The sequence below is a fragment of the Erpetoichthys calabaricus genome, chromosome 11 (assembly GCF_900747795.2).
Source record: "Erpetoichthys calabaricus chromosome 11, fErpCal1.3, whole genome shotgun sequence".
In the NCBI taxonomy this organism is placed as follows: domain Eukaryota; kingdom Metazoa; phylum Chordata; class Cladistia; order Polypteriformes; family Polypteridae; genus Erpetoichthys; species Erpetoichthys calabaricus.
In genome coordinates, this window is record NC_041404.2 from 153,577,907 (window position 1) to 153,605,848 (window position 27,942).

The 27,942-nt window shown below is 40.5% G+C and overlaps 1 protein-coding gene across 2 annotated transcripts in view; it reads right to left on the reverse strand.

The window, feature by feature from the left end:
- Positions 1-27,942, reverse strand: part of carhsp1 (calcium regulated heat stable protein 1) — a 61,198-nt gene that overhangs the window by 17,198 nt on the left and 16,058 nt on the right. For both annotated transcript variants that reach the window (XM_028814358.2, XM_028814359.2), the window contains one exon: positions 488-543. The gene's annotated coding sequence lies outside the window, so the exon portion shown is untranslated. The remainder of the gene's footprint in view (positions 1-487; positions 544-27,942) is intronic.

Sequence of the window (27,942 nt, forward strand, 5' to 3'; positions counted from 1 at the left end):
GTGCTAGACCATCAATTATGTTGTCTGTGTTTTTTCCAGAATTCACTGTCTTAATCTTCTATTTATTTATTTATCTGGTTTGTACAATGTTATATATTGTATACACTGCCGTTCTTTATTATATTCTGTAAGTGCCTTGAGCATGGGAAAGGCACTATATAAATAAAATGTATTATTATTATTATTAAACGTTGTTTAGGCTATTTAAACCGGTGTTGCGGTATAAGAAAAATCCATATCATAACAAAAATAAAAAATGTTTTTTGGTATGAACCAGTATACTGCCCAGCACTATGAGTTATTCCTTATCATAAACATGGATCTGCTGAAATAGACTATGAGTAACAGCTGACTCGGTGGGGAAAAATTTCCTTTAAGAGCAATTCCTATTTCATATTTTCATACGATATACATTTAACTGAATTTAAAACAATATCAAAATAAAACATGAAAGCGGTTTATGTTCTTTTAAATTTCAAACGCCTACCTTTAACCAGTCTTTCCTTCTTGTCTGCAGAAGCCAGTTGTCAGATGTGAGGTAACCTAGTAGAAGACAATGAAAGATAACATTACAGCTTTGGCTCCCTCTGCTCCAATATCAGATAACACTGTTTCATTAAGTCAGGAAAGAGCACACAGTCAAGAAATTGTTTGTTTGTAAAGATTTAAAATAATAAATACATTCCATAGTTCATTTGATACCTGGTTTAAATTTTCATACTTATTTTTTACAACCACAAATTTCTGAAGCACAATAACACTGATTTATAAGCAGTGCTTCTGCATTACCAGATAGTAATAGCTATTACCCACCACTTGTATTTTTTACCATCCTGATACCATGCTGCCACGTATTTGTCATTCTATATTCAAGGTTTAAATTTAAACAGTATAACAGTATTAAATGGCTAAGAGCTGGACTAGAAATCATAAGGACACTGCTTTTATTACCACCATCTACAGTAAGAGAGTTACACAGCTTGCTTTGGTATCACTTACAAAAGTGTGGAAACTAAACTGCTCAAACAAATTAAAGGAACACTTTGAAAACACATCAGATCTCAATGGGAAAAAAATCATGCTGGATATCTATACTGATATGGACTGGTTAGGAACGAAAGGAAAACGCATCATTTGATGGAAATGAAAATTATCAACCTACAGAGGGCTGAATTTAAAGACACCCTGAAGATCAAAGTGAAAAAATGATGTGACAAGCTAGTCCATTTTGCCAAAATTTCATAATACTGTAGCAAATCAAAATCATACTCAGTTTGTATGGCCCCCACGTGCTTGTATGCATGCCTGACAACGTCGGGGGGCCTGCTGCTAATGAGATGATGGATGGTGTCATGAGGCATCTCCTCCCAGATTTGGACCAGGGCATCACGGAGCTCCTGGAGAGTCTGAGGTGCAACATGCCGGTGTTGGATGGACCAAAACTATGTCGCAGAGGTGTTCTATTGGATTTAGGTCAGGGGCCAGTCAATGGTATCAATTCCTTCATCCTCCAGAAACTGTCTACATACTAATCGCTACATGAGGCATTGTCGTGCACCAAGAGGAACCCAGGACCCACTGCACCAGAATAGGGTCTGACAATGGGTCAAAGGATTTCATCCCAGTACCTAATGGCAGTCAAGGTGCCGTTGTCTAGCGTGTAGAGGTCTGTGCGTCCTTCCATGTATATGCCCCCCCAGACCATCACTGACCCACCAGCAAACAGGGCATGCTGAACAATGTTACAGGAAACATCGCATTCTCCACGGCTTCTCCAGACCCTTTCACATCTGTCACATGTGCTCTGGGTGAACCTGCTCTCATCTGTGAGAAGCACAGGGCGCCAGTGGTGGATCTGTCAATTCTGGTATTCTATGGCAAATGCCAATCGAGCTCCACGGTGCCAGGCAATAAGCACAGGGCCCACTAGAGGCCACACTCGTGAAGTCGGTTTGATTGTTTGGTCAGAAACATTCATGCCAGTGGCCTGCTGGAGGTCATTTTGTAGGGTTCTGGCAGTGCTCATCCTGTTCCTCCTTGCCCAAAGGAGCAGATACCAGTACTGCTAATGGGTTATGAGCCTGTCTCCTGGAATCTCCTCCATGCCCTTGAGACTGTACTGGAAGATGCAGCAAACCTTCTGGCAATGGCACGTATTGATGTGCCATCCTGGAGAAGTTGGGCTACCTATGCAACCTCTGTAGAGTCCAGGTATCGCCTCATACTACCAGTAGTGATACTCACCATAGCCAAATGCAAAACTAGTGAAAAAACAGCCAGAAAAGATGAGGAGGGAAAAATGTCCGTGGCCTCCACCTGCTAAACCATTCCTGTTTTGGGGGTCGTCTCATTGTTGCCCCTCTAGTGCCATTGTTAATTTAACCAACACCAAAGCAGCTGAAACTGATTAACAACCCCCTCTGCTACTTAACTGACCAGATCAATATCCCAAAAGTTTCATTGACTTGATGCTATACTCTGATTAAAAAGTTTTCATTTAGTTTCAAATATACTGCTCAAACAATTATTTTAATTCTTTGCTATGAAACATACTGCAAGTTATACGATGTTGCAGTTTCTTTCTGTGGTAGTGTGGTTAGGGCTCTCTCTGCTTCATGACCTCAGAGCCCTAGATTCAATTATCAAACCATGCACTGCCTGTATAGAGTTTGCACATTCCTTGTGTAGCAGTGCTGCCTGAGCGTACTTCACATTCCCCTCTGGGTCACTCTGTCTCCAGACTGTCCCACACTCCTGCGCAAGGGTTGCCGGGAAGCCATTTTTTAAGCCGGATAATTTAAAAGGACACAAAAAGGACAGAGAGAGGATTGTCTTTTTTTATTTTCAGGTAAGCTGCAGCAGTCCTTTTTCTCTAGTTACTTTGTGGAATTATAACAGCATCATAGACACGGTTTACAGTTTTTCTGGATTTTATGTTCTTTGTTCACTGCCTGTATGTTTGTGAAATTTATTTGAAGCCCCCGTCAAATGGACCTCGCTACTTCCACTCAGATCTGCATCAGACCTTTGTCAATACATTAGGGCAAAGTTATTTTTTCCAGAAAACTGTTCACTTGGATATCTCCATGTGTTGCCATCCATTTTATCCCGTCACCTAGACTGTGTTTTTGCATATTAGTAGTTTTGTATGGGTTATTGGGGTAGGTTGTGTAAATAAGTGTATATTTGTCTGGGTAAACAGTTTAATATACAGAATTCTTGTTGAATAATTTATGTCACTGTGGAGTGTCTCTCTTTGTAGGGGAAGAGTGCTGGTCAAATCAGAATGGGTGGTGCCCTGGCTTCCCCATTTAAAACAAATTAAATGTTTACTTTTTAATAGCATGAATCTGAGAACCTCCGGGCTGCTACAACTACAATATGTGGGTTTTTGTCCATCTTCACCAATTTTATTTCACACCCAAAAGATATACATGTTAGGTCAACTAGCAATTGTAAACTGTTCCTGTACAAGTGCGCACGAGTGTGTTCTGTGGTGACTTGGCACCCCTATTTCAAAAAGAACATGGGGACATATTTGTAAACTTAAGGGCAGATTTTGCACAAATGTTAGAAAGTTCTTCTTCATGTAGAGAGCCACAGACACATAGTAGTGTGATGGACACATGAGCTTTTTGGACTGAATGGCTTATTCTTGTCACAACATTTCTAATATACTAATACAAGATTGGTTCTCGCTTTGCACCCAGTATTGACAGGATAGACATCAGCTTCTCAGAAGCACTGAACTACATTAGTTAAGTGAGCTAGAAAATGGATGCAAGAGGGTTAAAAAAACAAAAAAAAAAACAACCTTCAGCAGAGCAAACCACTAGTGGCATATATAGTATTCACCTTTTGTTCATACATGCTGCTTAATGCATAATTATTGCTGAGTGAATTTTATATTTCATTTGACACATTATCTTTAGTAATTATAGGTTTCTAATATACAGTTTTACATTCTGATTTCAGCTAAACATCTCCATTTGCAGGATGAAAAATCAATGCAAACTATGATGTGTGAAAAGAAAATCTGGAAAGTTAGCTAATTACCATCATTCGGTATTAAATGGGAAGAGACAAAAATGTCATCTGATAAAATAAAGCTTTGGCGTTACTTCTAACACACATACTGTATATTTCAAATTGGTGAAGGAACACTCCCCTCCCTCTACTCCAGGTGTATCAGATCAGTGTAAATAGATATACAGTATTATAAAATAAAATCGCCAAATCTGCGTTACCCAATTTAGGATAGGGCTTATTACAGGAGAAATGGGCACAAAGTAGGAAACCACTATGGACAGCACAACCACTACATCATAGGGCCAAGTCACAGAATGTCATGTGTCTTTTGGAATGTTGGTGCAAAACTATGCACTCATGGGGGAAGGGATCCATGCACACACAAGAACATGCAAAACACCACATGTTCAAGGGTTTTGGATATAGGATTCTGAATCCCTAAAGCAGCACAGCTGACCACTATGCAGGTTTTTCTTATATATATATATATATATATATATATATATATATATATATATATATATATATACATAAGAAATAACTGAAAGATTTGCCAAGAAGTAGAATACTAAAAAAGCAAAGCAGGTCAAAGGTTTACTCTAAACAAAACGTGCCTTCATAGACTACACTTATCTGCCAGTAAATTACAAGTCCCACCCTCAAGGGTGCTAAAATAATACAGCAAAGTGAGAATTTACCTTGCCTATCCAAGGTACGGCAAATTAATATTGGAAATAGGAGAGAATTTTCAATTCTGCTTTACAATGCTGGTAATTAGTTTGGTAAGGCTCCGGTTTTATTTTCCTTTCCTTTCTCTGTAGAAAGCAGTCTCTGACCATTAAGACTAAGCTTTCTGTTGTGGCCTCTGCAGCTTTATAAGAAACAGCTTTACTCCTTCTGGCACAAGACTTTACATGCTGAAGTTCTCTTCATGAAGTAATGGCTGCTGCTTAGTCTTCTCAGGCTGATACAGTGCTTGGCCTGGCAGAGTGAATCTCCGCTTTCAGGTCCACAAACAGAAGAAATTCTCAGCCTTTAGGTTTCAGAGAGTGCAAGCAGAGAGTCAAGAGATAAATGCAGCTTGTTTTAAATGAAAGTTTACCCTCTGGTGATTAAAATGAAGTCCCTTCCAGATACAGTAAGTGCCTACTCATAGGTGTGTTATATTTAGTCCATCAAAGTCACTCATTGAATTATAGCTTTGTTCGAACTTGGGTATCCATTTGGCACCTCTGCAAAGATACCAGTTTAACTCTGATTTATACTTTTGTTATTAGCTAAAGTACAGGCTGATCCTAGTATGGTACAAGCTGCAGTTAATCCATTTTCCTAGGAAAGCTGACTGGGGGTGAAGCTGGGTTTTTGCAATCTGGCAACTCTGCTATTTCCACAGGCCTTGTGTGCTCTAAAAGCCTAGTAGTATTATCAATGCCTGCACTAATCTAAACTGGCAATATAGAAATGTAATGAATGAAGTTTAGCTCCTAATAAAATACACTTCATCAATTTCTATGAAACATGGTCAAATTTAACTCAGAATTGCACACTACACATATTGTTTTCAGTTCAGACTATCCAAAACTTATCCAACCAGATCAAGAGTTGGGAGTGAAGTCTTCAGGCATCTGGCTCACATGTTTTGGGAAAGTTCCATGCTCAAACTTTATTTAACAGTGTCTGAGTCACACTAATTCCTAAGTCTCAAAAAACATTGGTTGGGTAAAACCCAAAAGGAAATTACAGCTTAATGAATAATCTTCCGATAACTTACACAGTACTGTTAGCACATCACCTTATGTTGTTCTCCTGGAAGAATCCTAACCCACCTACTGTACCATTGCACAATGGGAAAATGGTCTCTCATTTTATTTAAAAAGGGGGAAAAATAAATCTGACTAGCTTATGATTCTGCTGTCATCAAGTAACTGAGCATGCAAAACCTCTGCTAATCTTTTGGTTATTTTGTCTTTTGTATCTTTTTGGGTGACTACTTCATTTTAAATCATCGTCCTCTAGACAATCTGACCTGACTGGAGTAAGATGTAGGATTTTAGGTTTGCTTGTAGCTTAAGGCAACATCACCTTACATGATTTTCCTACTGATTTTCAGTCATAGACCTCATTTATATAATCATAGCGAGTCGGGGGTAATTGCGGCATGTTCCTGTGTGTCATGTATTGTGAAATACTGAGACACACAGTCCAACCAGTCTGGAACTTGTCTTTAAGTCGAAGGGGTGGGCTCTGTATGCACGAGAGCCAACAACCAACGAGCACTCATCTGGAAGTACAATGCACGTAAATGCGGTGACAAGGAATAAGTAATGCGAGTGGTCCGGACCTTGCAAATACAAGACAAGCTCATGTTGTCTAATGTCTTATATACCACAACAGAATGGAAAAGAGAAAAAGGGGCTGAGATTACAGCTGATCTCACAATGCCATTAAACCCTTCACACAGCCACCAGCTCAGTCAGACAGCATGTTATTGGAAGTAGGAAAAGCAAAAAGTTTGAAACACTTTGGAAACGTAAAACTATGCTGAAAATGTGTCACATAATTCAACATCATCAGCAATTTCTAGTCATATAAACTGACATTGCCAAGCAATGAAACAAGAGTGCCCTCTTCTACGCAGTGGTGTGCTGTGAAGGCAGCATTAAGAAGAAGGATGCCTCACGCCTGGACAAACTGGTGAGGAAGGCAGGCTCTATTGTTGGCATAGAGCTGGACAGTTTAACATCTGTGGCAGAGCGAAGGGCGCTCAGCAGGCTCCTATCAATTATGGAGAATCCACTACATCCATTAAACAGTGTCATCTCCAGACAGAGGAGCAGTTTCAGCGACAGACTGCTGTCACTGTCCTGCTCCACTGACAGACTGAGAAGATCATTCCTCCCCCAAACTATGCGACTCTTCAATTCCACCAGAGGGGGTAAACGTTGAACATTATTCAAGTTATTGTGTTTTTTTTTTTTAACCTGCATTTTTTATTACTCTTTAATTGAATATTTTTTGCTGCTGGAATATGTGAATTTCCCCCTGGGATTAATAAAGTATCCAAGTAACTGCATTTGTCCAGTCTGACATACCATCTGACTAGAAGAAGTTGTGTAATATGACATCTGTATTACTGATTGCAATACAATCATTAAATTCAAAAATATTCAAAAAAAGAGACAATTTGGCTGTGTGTAAACAGTGTCAAGCAGAACTCATCTCCATTTTTGGAAAAACAACACAAATGTAAAAACAACATCTGTCTTAAGAAATCAGACTACCGGATAGCGTTTTCAAATTGTCAATACTTTTTGTTTTCATAAAATCTAATTTCAAAGTATTTTCTATGTTTTTAGTATCCTCCAAATCTTTATAGCATAGTGTAATACAGTACACTACATGGCTATACAGTACATCACAGGACTGAGATCAAACTGAATTTGTTAAAATTATTCTTTACATAGTAGAGGACCTCTCAGATTTTATCCTTGGTAATTGATTTTTGATTGGTTGACCAATTTTAGCAAGTATTTTACGATCGAATGAAGTGTAACTGATGTACATTAATCCTATTTCCAATGAGACATTTTCCTATTTACTTATTCTAAATTACCGCTTTGCCTATGTCTCCATTATTCAGCAATGCAGCATATTCCTTAGATGCCTGAGGGCATATAACATTAATGTACTGAACAAAAAGAGGTAATTTTGGTACATTCATCTCAATATAAAATAGTGATAAACTAAGAATACAAATACCAACAGGGTACATGTATATATACTGTATACTGTATATACCTAATGCCAATCCTCATGTATACCATGAGCCATCACAAACATATACTGTAATACATTACTAAACTTTTTGGTACACTGTATTAATACCCTATGTGAAACCGTCTTTTAACATGACTTTTGGAGGTGAGTGCTCAGGGTCAGCCATTGTACAGCACCCCTGGAGAAACTTTCAGCTAAAGGACCTTGCACAAGGGCCCAACAGAGTAGGATTATATTAATTCTATTTGTCATAAAAACATAGTATTACTATATGCTATATCACAGATGTAAAAGATATCTTATTTACTGTAAAAAAAAAAAAAAAAAAAAAATCTATATATATATATATCCATTGTGAGGGATGGCCGGCAGTTTATCCCGGCCAACTCCCCCAGGCCGCTAGATGGAGTCCTCCCTGCAGCATGGAGAGGCCCCAAATTCCCACAGGGCATCATGGACAATGGAGTTCAGAATCACAGCTCTGCTGGATACTGTGGGGGCCGGCAGGGAGGCACAAGTGTTTCTATTATAGCCCGGAAGTACTACCTCGTCACGGGGATGGAAGAACTGCAGTACTTCCAAGCTGAAGAAAAAAGAAGAGTTCATCTGACCCAGAAGTGAAGGACAGAAGAACTTTCGGGTCAAGGACTATAAAAAGGACTGTGGGAAACCCAGCAGACTGAGCCGGAGTTGGGAGGGAATGCAACAGAGTTGCTGGGTGGAGTGGAGGATCTTTTTACTGTTATTGTGATTGCTTATTGATTTATTATTGAGTATAGTGGAGGTGCTTTGGTGCACATTTTGTCATAATAAATTAATTATTGGACTTTTACCTGGTGTCAGAACGTGTTGTCTGTGGGTTCAGGGGTCGACAGCACCCCCTATATATATCTTTATCTGTCTATATATCGATATCTATATCTATCTCTCTCTCTCTCTATTTTAAATATATATATATATATATATATATATATATATATATTATACCCACGGTCCAAAGACATGCAGTTTAGGTGGATTGGCGATTCTAAATTGGCCCTAGTGTTTGCTTGGTGTGTGAGTGTGTGTCCTGCGGTGGACTGGCACCCTGCCCGGGATTGGTTCCTGCCTTGTGCCCTGTGTTGGCTGGGATTGGCTCCAGCAGACCCCCGTGACCCTGTGTTCGGATTCAGTGGGTTGGAAAATGGATGGAGATATATCCATCCATCCATCCATCCATTGTCTCCCGCTTATCCGAGGTCGGGTCGCGGGGGCAGCAGCTTGAGCAGAGATGCCCAGACTTCCCTCTCCCCGGCCACTTCTTCTAGCTCTTCCGGGAGAATCCCAAGGCATTCCCAGGCCAGTCGAGAGACATAGTCCCTCCAGCGTGTCCTGGGTCTTCCCCGGGGCCTCCTCCCGGTTGGACGTGCCCGGAACACCTCACCAGGGAGGCGTCCAGGAGGCATCCTGATCAGATGCCCGAGCCACCTCATCTGACTCCTCTCGATGCGGAGGAGCAGCGGCTCTACTCTGAGCCCCTCCCGGATGACTGAGCTTCTCACCCTATCTTTAAGGGAAAGCCCAGACACCCCTGCGGAGGAAACTCATTTCAGCCGCTTGTATTCGCGATCTCGTTCTTTCGGTCACTACCCATAGCTCATGACCATAGGTGAGGGTAGGAACATAGATCGACTGGTAAATTGAGAGCTTCGCCTTGCGGCTCAGCTCCTTTTTCACCACGACAGACCGATGCAACGCCCGCATTACTGCGGATGCCGCACCGATCCGCCTGTCGATCTCACGCTCCATTCTTCCCTCACTCGTGAACAAGACCCCGAGATACTTGAACTCCTCCACTTGGGGCAGGATCTCGCTACCAACCCTGAGAGGGCACTCCACCCTTTTCCGGTTGAGGACCATGGTCTCGGATTTGGAGGTGCTGATTCTCATCCCAGCCACTTCACACTCGGCTGCGAACCGATCCAGAGAGAGCTGAAGATCACGGCCTGATGAAGCAAACAGGACAACATCATCTGCAAAAAGCAGTGACCCAATCCTGAGCCCACCAAACCGGACCCCCTCAACACCCTGGCTGCGCCTAGAAATTCTGTCCATAAAAGTTATGAACAGAATCGGTGACAAAGGGCAGCCCTGGCGGAGTCCAACTCTCACTGGAAACGGATTCGACTTACTGCCGGCAATGCGGACCAAGCTCTGGCACTGATCGTACAGGGACTGAACAGCCCTTATCAGGGGGGCCGGTACCCCATACTCTCGGAGTACCCCCCACAGGATTCCCCGAGGGACACGGTCGAATGCCTTTTCTAAGTCCACAAAACACATGTAGACTGGTTGGGCAAACTCCCATGCACCCTCCAGGACCCTGCTAAGGGTATAGAGCTGGTCCACTGTTCCGCGACCAGGACGAAAACCACACTGTTCCTCCTGAATCCGAGGCTCGACTATCCGACGGACCCTCCTCTCCAGGACCCCTGAATAGACTTTTCCAGGGAGGCTGAGGAGTGTGATCCCTCTGTAGTTGGAACACACCCTCCGATCCCCCTTCTTAAAGAGGGGGACCACCACCCCGGTCTGCCAATCCAGAGGCACTGTCCCTGATGTCCATGCGATGTTGCAGAGGCGTGTCAGCCAAGACAGTCCTACAACATCCAGAGCCTTGAGGAACTCCGGGCGTATCTCATCCACCCCCGGGGCCCTGCCACCAAGGAGTTTTTTGACCACCTCGGTGACCTCAGTCCCAGAGATGGGGGAGCCCACCTCTGAGTCCCCAGGCTCTGCTTCCTCATTGGAAGTCATGTTAATGGGTTTGAGGAGGTCTTCGAAGTATTCCCCCCACCGACCCACAACGTCCCGAGTCAAGGTCAGCAGCGCACCATCCCCACCATATACAGTGTTGACACTGCACTGCTTCCCCTTCCTGAGACGCCGGATGGTGGACCAGAATCTCCTCGAAGCCATCCGAAAGTCATTCTCCATGGCCTCCCCAAACTCCTCCCACGCCCGAGTTTTTGCCTCAGCAACCACCAAAGCCGCATTCCGCTTGGCCTGCCGGTACCTATCAGCTGCCTCCGGGGTCCCACAGGACAAAAGGGTCCTGTAGGACTCCTCCTTCAGCTTGACGGCATCCTTCACCGCCGGTGTCCACCAGCGAGTTCGGGGATTGCCGCCACGACAGGCACCGACCACCTTACGGCCACAGCTCCGGTCAGCTGCCTCAACAATAGAGGCACGGAACATGGCCCATTCGGACTCAATGTCCCCCCACCTCCCTCGGGATGTGGTCGAAGTTCTGCCGGAGGTGGGAGTTGAAGCTACTTCTGACAGGGGGCTCTGCCAGACGTTCCCAGCAGACCCTCACAACACGTTTGGGCCTACCACGCCTGACCGGCATCCTCCCCCACCATCGAAGCCAACTCACCACGAGGTGGTGATCAGTCGACAGCTCCGCCCCTCTCTTCACCCGAGTGTCCAAGACATGTGGCCGCAAGTCCGACGACACGACCACAAAGTCGATCATCAAACTGAGGCCTAGGGTGTACTGGTGCCAAGTGCACATATGAACACCCCTATGCTTGAACATGGTGTTCGTTATGGACAATCCGTGACGAGCACAGAAGTCTAATAACAAAACACCGCTCGGGTTCAGATCAGGGGGGCCATTCCTCCCAATCACGCCCTTCCAGGTCTCACTGTCATTGCCCACGTGAGCATTGAAGTCTCCCAGCAGAACGAGGGAGTCCCCAGAAGGTATGCCCTCTAGCACCCCCTCCAGGGACTCCAAAAAGGGTGGGTACTCCGAACTGCTGTTCGGTGCATACGCACAAACAACAGTTAGGACCCGTCCCCCCACCCGAAGGCGAAGGGAGGCTACCCTCTCGTCCACCGGGGTAAACCCCAATGTACAGGCTCCAAGTTGGGGGGCAATAAGTATACCCACACCTGCTCGGCGCCTCTCACCGGGGGCAACTCCAGAGTGGTAGAGAGTCCAGCCCCTCTCAAGGAGATTGGTTCCAGAGTCCAAGCTGTGCGTCGAGGTGAGTCCGACTATATCTAGCCGGAACCTCTCAACTTCGCGCACTAGCTCAGGCTCCTTCCCCTTCAGAGAGGTGACATTCCACGTCCCAAGAGCCAGTTTCTGTAGCCGAGGATCGGACCGCCAAGGTCCCCGCCTTCGGCCACCACCCAACTCACACTGCACCCGACCTCCTTGGCCCCTCCCATAGGTGGTGAGCCCATGGGAAGGGATGGAGATATTATATATATATATATATATATATATATATACACACACACACACATTTTGATTTTGTGTTTAAAACAAAAGGCAGCTGAAGCTTATCCCAGCACTCACTGGGCACAAGGCAGGAATAGTCCCTGGACTGACTGCTTTTTTGGGAGTGGGAAAGCACTAGGACCAATTTAGCAACACCAAATTATCTGATCTGCATGTCTTTGGATGGTGAGAGGAAACTGGAGCAGCTGGAGAAAACTCACAGAAAACACAAACTTCAAGCTGGGAGCACACAGGGCATGAACCCTGACCTCCTTACTGCCAGGCAGCACCACTGCCACTGCTCCAACCAAGCATCCCTTGAATATAAATATCTGATAGAAAAAAAACATCCAATCAACAGTTATTTTCTGGCTAAACATACTGGAGAAAATAACCAATAAAGAAGTAAGCAACACTTAAGTCTGTCTACAGCACCAAGATATGTGCAACTCCCATAAAGGAATTAAACAAATTGATACAGTAATCCCTCGCTACTTCGCGGTTCACTTTTCGCGGATTCACGACTTCGCGGATTTTATATGTAAGCATATCTAAATACATAACACGGATTTTTCGCTGCTTCGCAGGTTTCTGCAGACAATGGGTCTTTTTACTTGCTTCCTCAGTTGGTTTGCCCAGTTGATTTCATACAAGAGATGCTATTGGCGGATGGCTAAGAAGCTACCCAATCAGAGCACGCAGTTAAGTTCCTGTGTGCTGCTGATTGGCTCAGCGATGGAGTGTTGCATTAACCAGGAAGTCTCATTTCACTCATTCAGCATTAACGTGCTAATGCTTCAGGGGCCGTTTCCAAGCACCAACAGAAGATGCAAATGATTGCAGAAAAGGTAAAAGTTTTGGATATGTTGAAGGAAGGGAACAGCTACACCGCTGCAGGACACCGATTCTTTTTATTTAAAAAGGAGGAAAAGCATATAAGATCTACGGCCGCAGTGTCCTTTAAGCAGGGTGCAAAACGAGTTGCAAGTGGACGTGATAAGGCAGTAGTCTGGATGGAATCTGCTTTAGGAATCTTTGCAACAAGGTCGACGACGTCATGACCGCCTACAAGCTGCTACGTGTACTTCGCTATACAGTAAGTGTAAACTTATCTACCGATTTCATATTGCTTAGCAGTTGTCCCTGTTTTTAATAGAGAAAATGGTGGGTTGTAAACAATACAGGGAGGGTTTAAAAAGTCCAAATACACGTTAAATAATTAAATAAATATGGTGTCCCTACTTCGCGGAAATTTAGTTATCGCGGTCGGCCTTGGAACCTCTCTCCCGCGATAAAGTGAGGGATTACTGTACTTGAAAAAATTATTTCTGTATGTGCACTTTAATTACTGAAAAATGTCTGAACAGTTTCTACCACCATTTCAAATCCATTGCACATATTCCCAGCTCCCAAACTTGTGCTTCAGCAGAGCTACAGTAAAACATATCACTAATGTTCCAATAAGGAAAAAAAAATTAATTGTATACAGTTTACCAAACATCAGCAAAGCCTCAAATGAAAACTCAGTCATTATCATCAAGTGAGGCAATGAATCAGATTAAACAATTCCTCTGTTTATACATTTGATATAGTAACTTTCTCTTCATCAGTATCAAGAGGAGCCTGAGTAAATACTAGGCAGAAATATTATTGAATACATGTTTTTATCTTTACCAACATAAAAAGATAAGAGACATGGTTAAACAACATGACTACATAAAATAGGTGGGAAAACATCTAACAAAACTGTGTATTCTATACAAAAAAGTGCACTCGCCATCAAATTTATTTCTTAGCCCATTTAGTACACCACAGGATGAAGAGGAGCTAAGCAGCACTGGGCACAAGGCAGGAATCATACCTAGGCTGGGTGCTAATTCATTGTAAATTGCACATTTCTCTATGTGAACAATGCATGGCCAGCGATCAAAACTGGACCCACGAAGCAGTTAACCAGCAGCACAAAATGGTGAAGTTATTTTTGATATATACACAATGAGCATAAGTGCTCTGGCAGAATGTGTGTGGTTGAACTCGTTTTACATTATTTAATTTCAATTTGTTGTGTTATTTCTTATTTCAGCTCTTTTCAAAATACACAATGCAATATTTTTACATAACATTATCCATTTCTAATTTTATTTGGGCAAAGGGACTAAATATTCAAATGCTATTTTCTAAACCAGTGCATCAATAATTAAACAGAAAGGCGGTAACAATCAAGGCACAAAATTACAAATTATTTTATATAATAAAAAAAGCACATTCCAGTTAGCAGTCACATTGTGAATTTATCACAAAGAATTAGCTACAGAGAGCTTTTACTGTTTCTTGTGAAAGTGTTACAAGGATTTTCTATTCAAAGCTCAATTTTAATTTTCTTCCAGAAGACAGAAAGGCACAAACAAAAGAGTACAGCGAGGAATGTGAGTATTTAACAGGCTACTCATTTCATCTTGGGAAGCAACTGAGAAAAATGTAAGAATTTAATGCACACTTACAAAAAATGAACCTCTTGGACATTAAAATGTTGTTAGCTTTAGATTTTGTGCTTTGTGGTTACATTACCATTGGTGTTAAGGAGCTTGTAAATAACTTAAAATGTAATGCATGTTATGTGACAAATGAAAATAGGAAATGTGATTTTATGTTGGTGTATTAATATCTTGAAGATACTGTCTGAGTATTTCCTTGTTTGTGATGTGTAATAAATGACCCTATATTTCAAGGATATGGCTCAGAGTGCTATGCAAGTTGAAGCAGGAAGAAAGATGGAAAAAAAACCTGCTGTTGAACATATTTCAAGAGTACAGTGTTAACAAGCATTTTGAAGGATAAAAAGGAGCACCAGTGTGCACAATTAATAATTAATTAATAAATGCACGTGATCTGTTAAAAAAAAAAAAAAAAAAAAACATTTCAGTCTGACAAAATACAGTATGTTCAAATAAGTAACACTATCTGCTGAAACCATCCAAATTCCTTACTATAATTTGACATGGGTTTTTGGTCATACCTCTTATTCCCATATTCAGTTTAACATACTGTATGTCCAGACAACTCATCACCACCCACAACAATTAACACTGTACCGACATATGGGCAGGTACCACATTTAGACATGTTGTGAAGGATTGCTCCATACAGGTACTCTTTATTTACAAGTATGTGGTCCTTCTTCATTTGTATCTTGTTGTGCTATATACAGTATACATTTCATTTACACTAAAAAAAATTTTGCTCTATTGTCGCTGGGCCAATTTTTCAAATATATATTTCTCACTACCATGTTACATTGTTATTTGCAGAAGTCTGAAGCATAACCGTTTTTTTTTTTTAACGTTTCTTTGATCCCACCATCATTTTTGAGTTTTCCTTCTTCCCACAAGGCTTTGTTACCAGGAACTAGGTTTAAGAGAGGGTGTGGTTCATGACACTATTTAAGATAGCTACACAGAGACATTAGCATCCAATACTCTGGATAAAAATCTCAAGAAACCTTGTGAAATCTCATTAGTTAGGACATTTTGGTAGTCGGCAAGTTTTGTAACAATTTTTGATTTTTGGGGTACATTTTGTAATTTAATGTTCAGTATTTCTGGTTTGATGTTTTGTTTAGTCTCGTGTTTCATTTTCCATTCTAACTGCCTATTTGCATATTTCCTTTTAAATTTAATGATATTCTTTCCATAATACTAATATTATGGAAATAATCTTGAATCGTTTAAAAATAATAGCCCCCAAACTGGAGCATTTGATTTAAGCAATGGAATTATTGCAAACTAAACAGGAGAGACAAAATATATTAATAATAAATTATGCTCTATACTTCTATTCATAACATTCGTTAGTACTCATTTCTCGGCACCTAGCACATTTCTGTCATGCCACTGGTGCAGCATTAGTATTTCTTCATACTCTAAATATTAATGTCAGCAGGCTTGACAATGTAAACATATTAAGTAGAGACTAAAAACTGCTCAGGAATTATTGTTAAAACCTAACAAATAGGTTGATAATCTTTATTATTAATGTATTTTAAAAAATTACATCTAATTTTAAAAAGAGGAAGCTGAATAAGCCAGTCCTTGTTTGGGGCATAATTATGATTCACTAGATGAGACAGATAAAATGACTCCTGTGGAAGATGAAAGACAAGAAGGTTGGTTCTGACCAGGGCTGACCTGAGGGAATACAGGCGGCTGAGATGAAAGAACAAGCACGTTAGTTCTGGCTAGGAAAAGAATGGAGACGGAGTCCTGACTGAGGTTAAACTGGAAAATACACTACATCCCCACTGGTTCAAGAGACGTGTCAAAGACAACAAGGATTTAATAGCACTGACTTAATTTCATGCCATGCCTCTGCTATTCCATTCACAGAGAGGCCATGAAGTGCCTCTCCTTTTCCTATCCACAGATAGTCCATGCCAGCTCAAGAGGTCATGCCACACCACAGGCCACTAAGGCAATAGGTCACCTGGCAGTCTAAGCATATTGGATGTTTAAGCATAAAACAAACTGCTACTAAACTAGGTTTTGCTAATTTACTTATATTTTGGACAAAAATTGGAACCTTCATTTAATATATGGATGAATAAACTTATAAGCCCTCTCTTCTGCCTGTTTTAGTGAAGAATCTGAAAGGGAGATTAGATTCAGCCCAAGACCCTACCATGATAAAACAAACACACACACACTTCTACTTATGTAACATGGGTGTAGTCTAGCAGTCAGTCTCACAATTGCACTGAAGTTTTAAACAGGATTATAAAAGGTCTTATTAATCTCTCTACCCTATATATGTAGACACCAACACTGACAGCTACAATATAGTTGGTATGTGCCAAAATAGCCTTTCGTATAATGCGAGAAGTGGCAAATGAGGTGTGTAATTTACATATTTCCTTTAAGAAACAATGCGGTTAACTTTGTCTCCTGCCAGAGTAAATCAGAGAAAACAATGTACAGTAATCCCTCACTTATCGCGGGAGATAGGTTCCAAGGTTGACCGCGATAACTGAATTTCCGCGAAGTAGGGACACCATATTTATTTAATTATTTAACGTGTATTTGGACGTTTTTAAACCCTCCCTGTATTGTTTACAACCCACCCTTTACTCTATTAATAACAGGGGCAACTGCTAAGCAATATGAAATCGGTAGATAAGTTTACACTTACTGTATAGTGAAGTACACGTAGCTATATATGACGTGATGATGGTGATGAATATGCTGCGCAGTAAAAATGATGACGATGAAGGTGATAATCCCCTGAATGTAGTAGCAAGAGCACGTTAATGCTGAATGAGTGAGATGAGACTTCCTGGTTAATGCAGCACTCCCGTCGCTGAGCCAATCAGCAGCACACAGGAACTTAACTGCGTGCTCTGATTGGGCAGCTTCTCAGCCATCCGCCAATAGCATCTCTTGTATGAAATCAACTGGGCAAACCAACTGAGGAAGCAAATACCAGAAGTAAAAAGACCCATTGTCCACAGAAACCTGCTAAGCAGCGAAAAATCCGCATTATATATTTAGATATGCTTACATATAAAATCCGCGAAAAGTGAACCGCGAAGTAGCGAGGGATTACTGTAATTTTCCATAGAGAAAAGTCTCCATTAAAACTTGTTAACACTTCCAGAAAATAAAAGTTAGGATATCTAAACTATTTTAATACATATCCTTTGTTTCTACCGTACTGGGAACAATTGACCAATTAATTTCAAATCCAATGCTATCAGTGCAAGGTCAGAATTCACAATGTCAGTAATTTCAGACCAGACAATATAAAATGAAGTACTATGACAACATTCAACTTTATTATTACAGCTCAAGAAGTTGACTAGTAAGATGCATGGATTTAAGTACCAAAAAGAAGATGATGTTAATATTTACATTGGGCAAGGAAGCATTTTAAGAGGTTTAATGTGCAGGCTACCACACTGGAGAGATAAATGTTTCTTTCAACCAGTGGAACTCAATAACGCAGGCAAAGGTAAAGCAACTGTACATTTACATAAAAATGATAATTTGCCATAAAAAAAGCCCAGAATGATATACAAATGCACTATGCAAATGAATGTATCCATAAGGCAACAATGAATGCTTTCAATGGGAAAGAAAACATGGGCATAGCCAAATTTTGTAACCTACAATTAGCTAGAATTAATTTTAAAGACAGAAGTCTATGTATAAAAAATATATTGTGGGTGGTTGGTTAAAAGTGACAAAGACAATTAAAACAGGTACCCTGCACGGAGTAAAGCTGGTGAATGACACTATCAAACAATGTTCTGAAAATTCATGTGTCAAACTGTATGAGAGGATATATAGAACACACAGTAAAAAAGGACAGTATCTTTAAAAAATGAATGCAAGAAAAGCAGCTTTCCAATACACAAGAAAAAAAAGCTATGGTTGCACTTACTCCTAGGTCCAAGCACCATATAAAATAACATTATGTAGTGCTCAGTTTAAAACCATCTATCTCTCAGTTTTCTGCCTCTCCCAGATCCGGGCTACAGGGACAAAAGTCTAAGCAAAGATACCTAAACGTCCCTCTACCCCTGTCACATCCTCCAGGGAGACACAAACATTCCCAAGCCAGCCGACAAATAAATTTTCTCCTGCATGTCCTGGGTCTGTCCCAAGGTCTCCTACCAGTTAGACATGCTCAAAACACCTCCCCAGGTAGGCGTCCAAGAAACATCCTAATCAGATGTCCAAACCATCTCAACTGGTTCTTTCGAATGCAAATGAGCTACAGCCGTATATCTTTTCCAAGTCCACCAAACACCTATAGATTAGATGGGAATATTCCCAGGAACCCAGTTTAAAACCCATTTTAAAAATACTAAATTCTAACAGGTCTTTGCAAAATATGGTATGCTTAAACATGATTCCACAGTATGCAATTGCATTTGCAAGCCTCTCCCATTGGGTAACAGAGATGTCAAACTTTATTTCAAGTTTTGCTTGGATGAACACCTTAACGGATTCTCAGCAAATCTTAGGAAACAAAGTCAATTAGCTCAGGCCGAGTATGACTACTCTAATACAGTAAAAGGAATCAGTTATTTGCTTTCACACTATACAGGTTTACAAAGCACAAGAAGGTACAGTAACAAAATTCAGGATATCTTGTAAGTCAGTGGTCCCCAAGCTCAATCCTCAGAGCCCACTGCGACTGAAGGTTTTTGTTCCACCCAGGGAGTCAATTTACCCCTAGCTGATTGTTTAATTAGGTGTTCATTTTACTTCTTATCTTATAACGAATTCAGGAAAGCAAAGTAGTAAGTAATTCACATTTAGATGTACTATAGAAGTATTGCATTTTGCCACAACTTTACATGCATAACTCTCTTTTGTCAATGTGCAATTAATTCACCACTTTTCCTGTAGAGTTTGCACCCTTATGTATACCCTAATCATGACAATTAGCAATAAATGCAGTAGATACTGGCAAATAACACTGAATGTTGAAAGGATGCAGCTACCCACTTAAGACTTGTAAGTGCTGTTATACCCACTTGCATGATCAGTAAAGATTAGCTCAAATAACCAGAAAGACTGGAAAATTAATTGAAAATCAAGACGATGGTAAAAACACCCTGAGCATCAAAAAAAAAAAACAAAATAAATAAATTCACTTTTAATGCACTCCAATAAAAATTAGTAAGCCGAGTTTTTGTTTGGACAGCAATTCTGCAGACACAGAGGTCCCTCAGGACTAAATGAAAGATCTACTGCTGTAAGGGATCTGGCACTTCAGCATGACAAAATGGGTCAAAAATAACCTCACTATCAGCAATCATCACCTGACAAAATAGCGTATTATCAATCTACCATATACTTATGCGAATATAAATCCAAACAGGAGTAGTATGGAGATTGGAAAAAACACAAAGCTTAGATCTCAGAAATCACATTCATTTGAAATACAACCAAAAGTTAAGTAATGTCTCAGATTACAAAACAATAATTATTACAATACTACAATGACTGAAATTAAAAAAATGCACAGATTAACATTTTTATCAATTTTGCCAAAGGGATTAGTAGAGTGACCAAAGGGACTGTAAAGTATGTCAACTACAGTGAAGCATATAAAAATACATGTACACAAACCATTCAAAACTGAGTAGTCAGCAGCAATTTACTCTTCAGCATGCTTCAAGAAAGACAACAAGATTAAAAGATGTAGAAATTCAAAACACAGCAACACTGTTTAAAAAAACTGAACCTGCACTCTCCAAACAACCTAATAACGGGTCTTAGTTTGGGCCAGCCCACCTGACCTTCCAATCTCCAAATTCATCAGGGAATATCAAACTTGCCTGCCTTTACAAATGGAGGCACAAAAAGGGTAATAGGATGAAAGGGCAGGCAGTTAAAAATGGGAGCAGTCATGTGGTACATGTTTAAACAGAAGTTATACCCAGCCTGAAGGCAAAATAAACCAAGGGGAACCCATTACTCATGGTTTCTTCACAAACAACCTCAACTGCAAAAAAATAAAGGAAAGAAAAAAAACAATAAATTACTATGATAGGTTTTCTGTTCTCATAGGACTGTGACTTTGGTGTGCTGGATTGGCGGTCTTGTGTGCCTCGATCATCCTTAAGAGATATGTGGTTTGTGTACATGTGCTCCTGTTTGCATTATCCACAGAGAACTGGTCTAACGGTAGGAGTCAAACAGAATAATCTATAACAGATCTTCATGAATATTCCAAATAATCAAAGAGGATCTTACCCAGAACATGGATATCTGGAGTCAAGCCTGGTAGCAATGTTCATCAGTAAGCACCTGTGGCCTCATGTATAAACGGTGCGTATGCACAGAAATGTTGCGTAAGAACGTTTCCACGTTCAAATCGCGATGTATATAACCTAAACTTGGCGTAAAGCCACGCACATTTCCATGGTAGCTCATACCCTGTCGTACACAAGTTCTCTGCTTGGTTTTGCAGACTGGCGGCACCCAGCATCAAAGCAGTGCTACTGTTCCTGTGTGATTACCATTTCTTTTTTAGATCCACATCCCTGATGCGGCTTTATAAATACACCGAAATTAACCGCATATTGTTTATAAGTTTAATGCATCCAATTGTAATTAACCTGTAACAATATAATGATCCACAGAATGGTCAAACTATTCTAAATACCATAACTGCTTTAGCGTTGTTACTCTCACTGCACTTTCTTCTTCTTCTGTCAGCTGCTCCCCGTGTTAGGGGTTGCCACAGCGGATCATATTTTTCCATATTACTCTCACTGCACCACTCGGAGTATTTATATCACTGTATTTGAGTGTGAATCACAGATCTACAGCGATTGGAAAGAGAATTATCGGTATATAGCATTAAGCACTCACTGCTTCAGCCATTCGCTATTTGAACTGCTCTCATCCGACCAAGGCTTCAGAGCCTTTCCTGTTTGGACCTCGCGGTTCACAAACAGTTTCATCCCTAGAACTCTAAACGCACTCAATCAGTCCATCAAGTGCTCCTTGTAGAACTATTTGTACTTGCAAGTTACCGTGAGGTAACTGTACTTATGATACAGTTATAATATTGCACAATCTGAGCCACGTTATAAAGCGCATATTTACATATGACGACGATATCATTTTTATGATAAAATGCAGCAAAATATGTTTATTATATTATACAGATAAAACTTTAACTTTAACTACATGGTACCGCAGCGCTAGTGAGCTTGAGCTTATGTTCACGGTTTGTTCCTGCCTCGCACTGTATTCATACTGTGGCTGGCGCGACACTGGAAGGATTGATGGATAGAATAATTAAACATTATGAATATATTTCGATGTTCCTTAAAAATTTAAAAATCGGCGTACTAAGCTTACAGATGGCTTAACGTCTATTACAGAGCCGATTGTGTGGAGATTGGGTATTTGGAGAAAGAAAAGGAAGGACGGGAATTGGGGGTTAGTACGTTTGAAAAAGACAGTACTTCTGAAATAAAGTATTTCATTGAAGGTCGCGCATGGGGTCTCAAGCATCTTGCGTATTACATGAACAATCACTGCTCCCCATGTTCCCATGTTTAATAACATGCTTTAACTCATATCATCATGAAAATGATATCACGTATACTTCTCAGAGCTGTAACATTACGAATGTAATGGATTCTGTGTCCTGTCGGAGGAAGAGCACGTAGTGATTCAGGCACATAGAGCACATATAAGATCAAATACACAACAAAGCATTTAACGTGCTACTTTAGTTACGATGGAATTTGAGAAACTAGTAAATTAAACGAGTTTAAGATGAAGTTTATGATATTCTACTTTAATGACAAGATAAACTACGTGATTAAAGTGGAAATTTCGAGATTAAAGTTGACATTTCGTGCTTTTTTCACACTGTGTGCCTTTTTATTTTCCACTGTACCCTACTAAGTTTTTATATGACACTCAAGACGGTGGGCTACGAGTCGCCTTTTCACGCCGACTTTGATATGTGACAACTTCTTTTTTATTTTAGGCACTGTGTGACTTTGTGAACTTGAGCTTTTGAGTTTCTCCGACACGCTATGTCACTCGATCAACTTCCTTTTGTTGCTTATATAACTGTTTAAACCAACAAATCGTACGTTTTTCTTTGCCTCCATTTGGTATTCGCTGAAATTCTTCTATTTTTCCTCGTACTTTTGCCATTGTCTTTTTACAGAACGCTGAGCTGAAGGGCTATTTATATTGCTTTGCATATTCAAAGAGGCGTAATTCTGGGAGGAGTTGGGGTGGGACAGCAGGCGCGCACACGAGCGTTACTTTTCACGCTGATCGGGATTTATGTAGCGGAAGAACGTGGAAGTTTGTGTATGCACAGATTCCTGCATCTGGATTTTTCTGTGTGTAAGAACATTTCGGCTTCTGTACTTACGTCATATTATAGTGCGAATTCTACGCACGGTGTTATGCATGAGGCCCCTGGTGGCAAGATGACCAATAAAACCCGGTAGGGCTCAGTCAGCACTGAGACATCATGTGGGCTCATCACACACACAAAAAATTGAGGGTGAAGTACAAATAATTCAGATGACAGGCAAGAATTGGATAACCCTATCCAATAAGCACCAACTCTTAGGAAGTGCAATATAAAATTATCCATTGTGGATATTGCTGGAATTCATATAGAGGTTTAAAAATACCAAGTAGATATAACAAGACTCAACTCTGTAAACAGTACTAGTTTTTGAGCCAAACTTTATAATCAAGAGTGGCCTCCCTTCTATTCACAATTTTCTCATGGGAGAGGCAACAGGCAGGTGAGGGGATACTCACACAAGCCTCCAGTTGGGCACTGTACAACTGAGGTTGTTCTGTTGGGTGAGGGGATCGCCTCAGAGAAACTTCAATTTGAAGAGTAGAAAACTTGAGGAATATTGCTAAGAGGCTGAGAGAACACAATAAGGGTCTCCAAAACGCAGTGACAGAGGCATTGGTTAGTTTTGGTACATCTCTGTGGCGGAGATAAATGTCACGATTACAAAGCTCTGTAGTGGAAAAGCTGCAAGCACGGAGGGCATATGACCAGAAAGGCTGAAAGGACAACATGCTGTGAGAGTTTTTTGGGTAATTCACCTGTTCATGGTAAAAAGTGGAGTGCACTGGATTGGGAAACTATGGTGGTGGTTCCAGTTTTTTAAAATGGGGAACAAAAATATATGTTCCAAAAACCAAGATATATTACTTCTCAGTCTCCCTAGAAAAAAGAAGAAGAAAAAAAAAAAAAAAAAAAACTTTGTCAGAACTCTATACACATTACATTACACTTGTCCCTCTGTACACAAGTAGAAATCATTTGGTCTTTGCACACTGCACCTTTAAGGGTAACTAGCCAACCCGCAGCGTAGCATACGCCACATAATTATTTATTGATGGGTGAACACTTCCTGAAAGACACAGTTGTCCAAATGGGGTGGGTTTGAGGATACGACTGTGAGTGAATGAAAAGATGGAAGTCTGGAGAGAGCAACATACAATTGTCCGTGACTGAAAACTGGTTTTGGCAGATACAGGCATATCGTTTTGAAAGTTTGGCCCTGTGCCTCATTAATTGTCATTGCAAAGGCCAATCTAACAGGAAATTGTCTGCATGTAAAAGTAAAAGGCAAATTTGAATCTGATGGGGTCAGGGAAATCCGGGGAATAAGGACAGTTTGTGAGGTAGCAACTGCGATAGTTTTACACTCCAGTACATTGCGGTGAATGCTGGTAACAGTCAGGCAGGCGGGCAAGTCAACAAAAACACTATGCTCTTTGTATGGTATGAATCGGGTTTTTGTAGACAAAGGTTTTCCCTGTTCCTGCAGGACCATCTAAGAAGAAGCATGCTTGTCGCGGATGGGAATCGCTGTATGCAGCGTTTAAAACATTTTGCGTATCCCGTGACGCAGGAGGAGAGTTAGAGTTGGCGGACGGGGCTCTGTCGTGCGTATCCCATGGTCTCTGTCTTGCGTGCCTTGGTCGGCTGCTTTGTGAATTATATATATAGATGGGAATTTGCCAGTCCTGCCTATGTGGGTTTTGAGGTCTTTGAAAACGCTTATGATTGTGCAACCAGTGGTATCTTTTGGAAAGTGCCAGAAGCATATGGGATACTGGGGCAGCTGCCGTGTGCCACTCAGTCCCTGCATTTGTGAAGCTAATGTTGTTCTAATTCACTGTTTCCATAATTGGTAGTAAGATATCAATTTTTAGTTGAGGTTTAGAGAGTAACCAGTTTTATAACCTAAGAGTTGCATTTTTGCCATTTGCAAAGAATGCGGTCCACTTGATCTCATCAAAACAATCTCTGGTGAGCAATGGAATGGTTGGCAGATAAGCCCAGCTCAGTCTATTGCTACTACAAATGTCACTAGAAACAGCAGACTGAAAATGACAACAACAGTGATAATGTCCATTTTTTTCTCTCTTACCTTTCAATTTTACTGTCCATCCCCTTTTCAGGAAAGGCCTCAGCACATCAAGCTGAAAAAAACAGGGAACCCTACCTCCAGCAATATTCTAAAGCTTCTCCCAATAAATTCCCAGACACTGCTAGGGCAAATGTGAGAGGATATGTCTCCAGGGACTTCTGAGCCCACCTATTCTTCCTGTAGGCTGTACCTGGTACACCTGCAGTAGGAATCACCTGGGGGCACACTTAGTACATACCCAAACAACTTCAGCTAGCTCCTCTGTTCTCAAAACAGTCTCTCTTTAAAGCTGTAAACAGGACAGTACTACACAGCTGAAGAGAAGTCTCTAGATTTTATTTCTTCTGAGTCACCATCTGATTAGTCAACTTTTACATGGACAATGGATATACTCCAGCTACCAAACCACTTTAGATTTATAAAGAATCTGATTTGGTGAACCTCAGACAAATTAAACATTGAGATGAACACATAAAAAGGACAAAAGGTGCCATCACTTTTGAATAGTCCACAACCAATCTACTGCTGATGCTGCTTCTAGAAACTAAGAGATGGGTATATTTAACCACTGGCCAGACAGGAGTGCTGCAATATGAGCAGAGTCTACTACTTGGAACAATCTTTGTCACAGATTGCTTAGAATTATAACCAGAACAATTACATTTATCAGATACCATTGGGCATAATATTGACAAGTTATGGTTGAATGTCTTCTTATGAACAAATCAAAACTCAGATAAAGAAATGCAAAGCATCATTTTAATGCACCTGATTGCTAGTCACTGCTCTCTGTAACTAAGGCAAACAATTTTCCATGAATCAGTAGCTGAAAAATATTAAAAAGATTATGGGCCTGTTTATGTATAAGAGTAATAGCATAACACAGATAAGGAGTAGGTGCCTATTAAGTAAGGTGTTGCCCTATAAGTCATGGAAGCATATGGCAATATTTGTAATACAGCTCTATACTTGCTCCTTCGGATAAAATTTACAATAGAACGGCACCATATAAAATAAAGTGTGCGTGCTTGAGATGTGGTATTTATGATCCAAATAGCAGAATGCATCCAACGATAGATAACAAAATTAATCAAGACAAGGACAAATAATGCTTTCTAAAATGTACCCCAAACTTCAGATGGAATATCTGTTCCACCATGCAGCCCACTTAAACTGCACAAAAAACACCTGTGGACTGTACATACTTCATACAGACCCTGATGGCCCTACAGGGAACACTAATGCTGTTTAGACTAGATAATTAACCCAAGGAATACGAGGATGTGGCATTGCTAAAGGTTTTCCTTTAAATTTCTTATTGCATAGTGCAAAAATCGATGGAGGGGAGCCACGCTTAAATAGGTGGAATTTGGTATCAGAAGATTGGCTGCTCACTATTTTAATTACATCACAGAAAAAAAGACAAAACAAGAAAATGACAGCTGTTGTGTTATACTATAGGTAGCCTGATTAATCTGTAGTGAAAGCAGTGCTGTCCTCTATAACTGATGGAACCAAAAGTTGCTATATAACATAGGACAAAAATCATGACTCAAGATCAGTCTGTGAGGAGAGAAAAAAAAAAAAACATCCAACGCACATGACTAAAGGAAAGAAAGATATTTCCAAGTGCACTTGTGATTCTCACGGTTCATTTTATTTCAATGCAAGAAACATCATTTTTCTATTTGTGGACTACTTGCATTTTTTTTTTTTTTGCTGTGGTCAAACACTGATTGCCATTCTATCAGAAAATTTCTTACCTCCAATCTCCAATAAAATATGGAAAAGATTTCTTGGCCATCAATACAAACCACATGGGGCACATAACACAAAAAATATAATTTCTTTAATGGAATAATCCTTGAAGTTTAATTTTAGGATTAACACAAAAACAGTCCATCATCTACTCATGACATACACTGCATGGTGAGGAAAAAAAAAAAAAGAAAACTGGAAACTTCTGATCTAAGGTTTGATGTTACAGTACCATCTTACATAAACATAGAGGCAAGACAAATTCATGCCAAGGATGTTTGGAATTTTTTATTTGGCCACAGGCTTTATTTTGGCAATGCCTGCAGGAGATCTCCACATTGAATTATCAGATTTTTTTTGGCTGATACGAATCTTACTTTAAATGGTCTTTGTCACATTCTTGCAATCGTGCCAAATGGTGCTATCATACTGCTAAGACCAGTCAGTCAGTCATTTTCCAACACCCTATATCCTAATACATGGTCACGCAGGTCTGCTGGAGCCAATTCCAGCCAACACAGGGTGCAAAACAGGAACAAATCCCGGGCAGGGAGCCAGCCCACCACAGGGTGCACACACACACACACCAAGCACACACCAGGGACAATTTAGGATCGCCAATGGACCTAACCTGCATGTCTTTGGACTGTGGGAGGAAACCGGAGCACCAGGAGGAAACCCACACAGACACGGGGAGAACATGCAAACTCCATGCAGGGAGGACCCGGGAAGCAAACCCAGGACTCCTTACTGCCAAGACCACCTTCTACAAAACAAAAAGGAATTTCTACTGTTCAATTTTACATTTTCAAAACATCATTTTGATAAATTTAATGGCATTTTTTTAGTTTAGTTTATTTAGTAGGATGATGACATTCTAATGTGTCACTTGGTTAAGCCTGTTATGCACTGTTCACTTTCAATCACTTGTCTCTCTCTTTCCCTTATCCCAAAAGTTCATGGGGTTTGCGGGCAAAAAAAAGTGTACACCTTCTCAGGCATATTTATAAAACAATGGTATTATACAATATATTCCATAATAATCATCAACTTTTCAAAAAAATTACACACAAAGTTCCAAAATCAAATAGTAATTTGAATATACTGTAAATCTAAAAGGAAAAATGTGGTTGAGGTCAAAATAAATAAATAA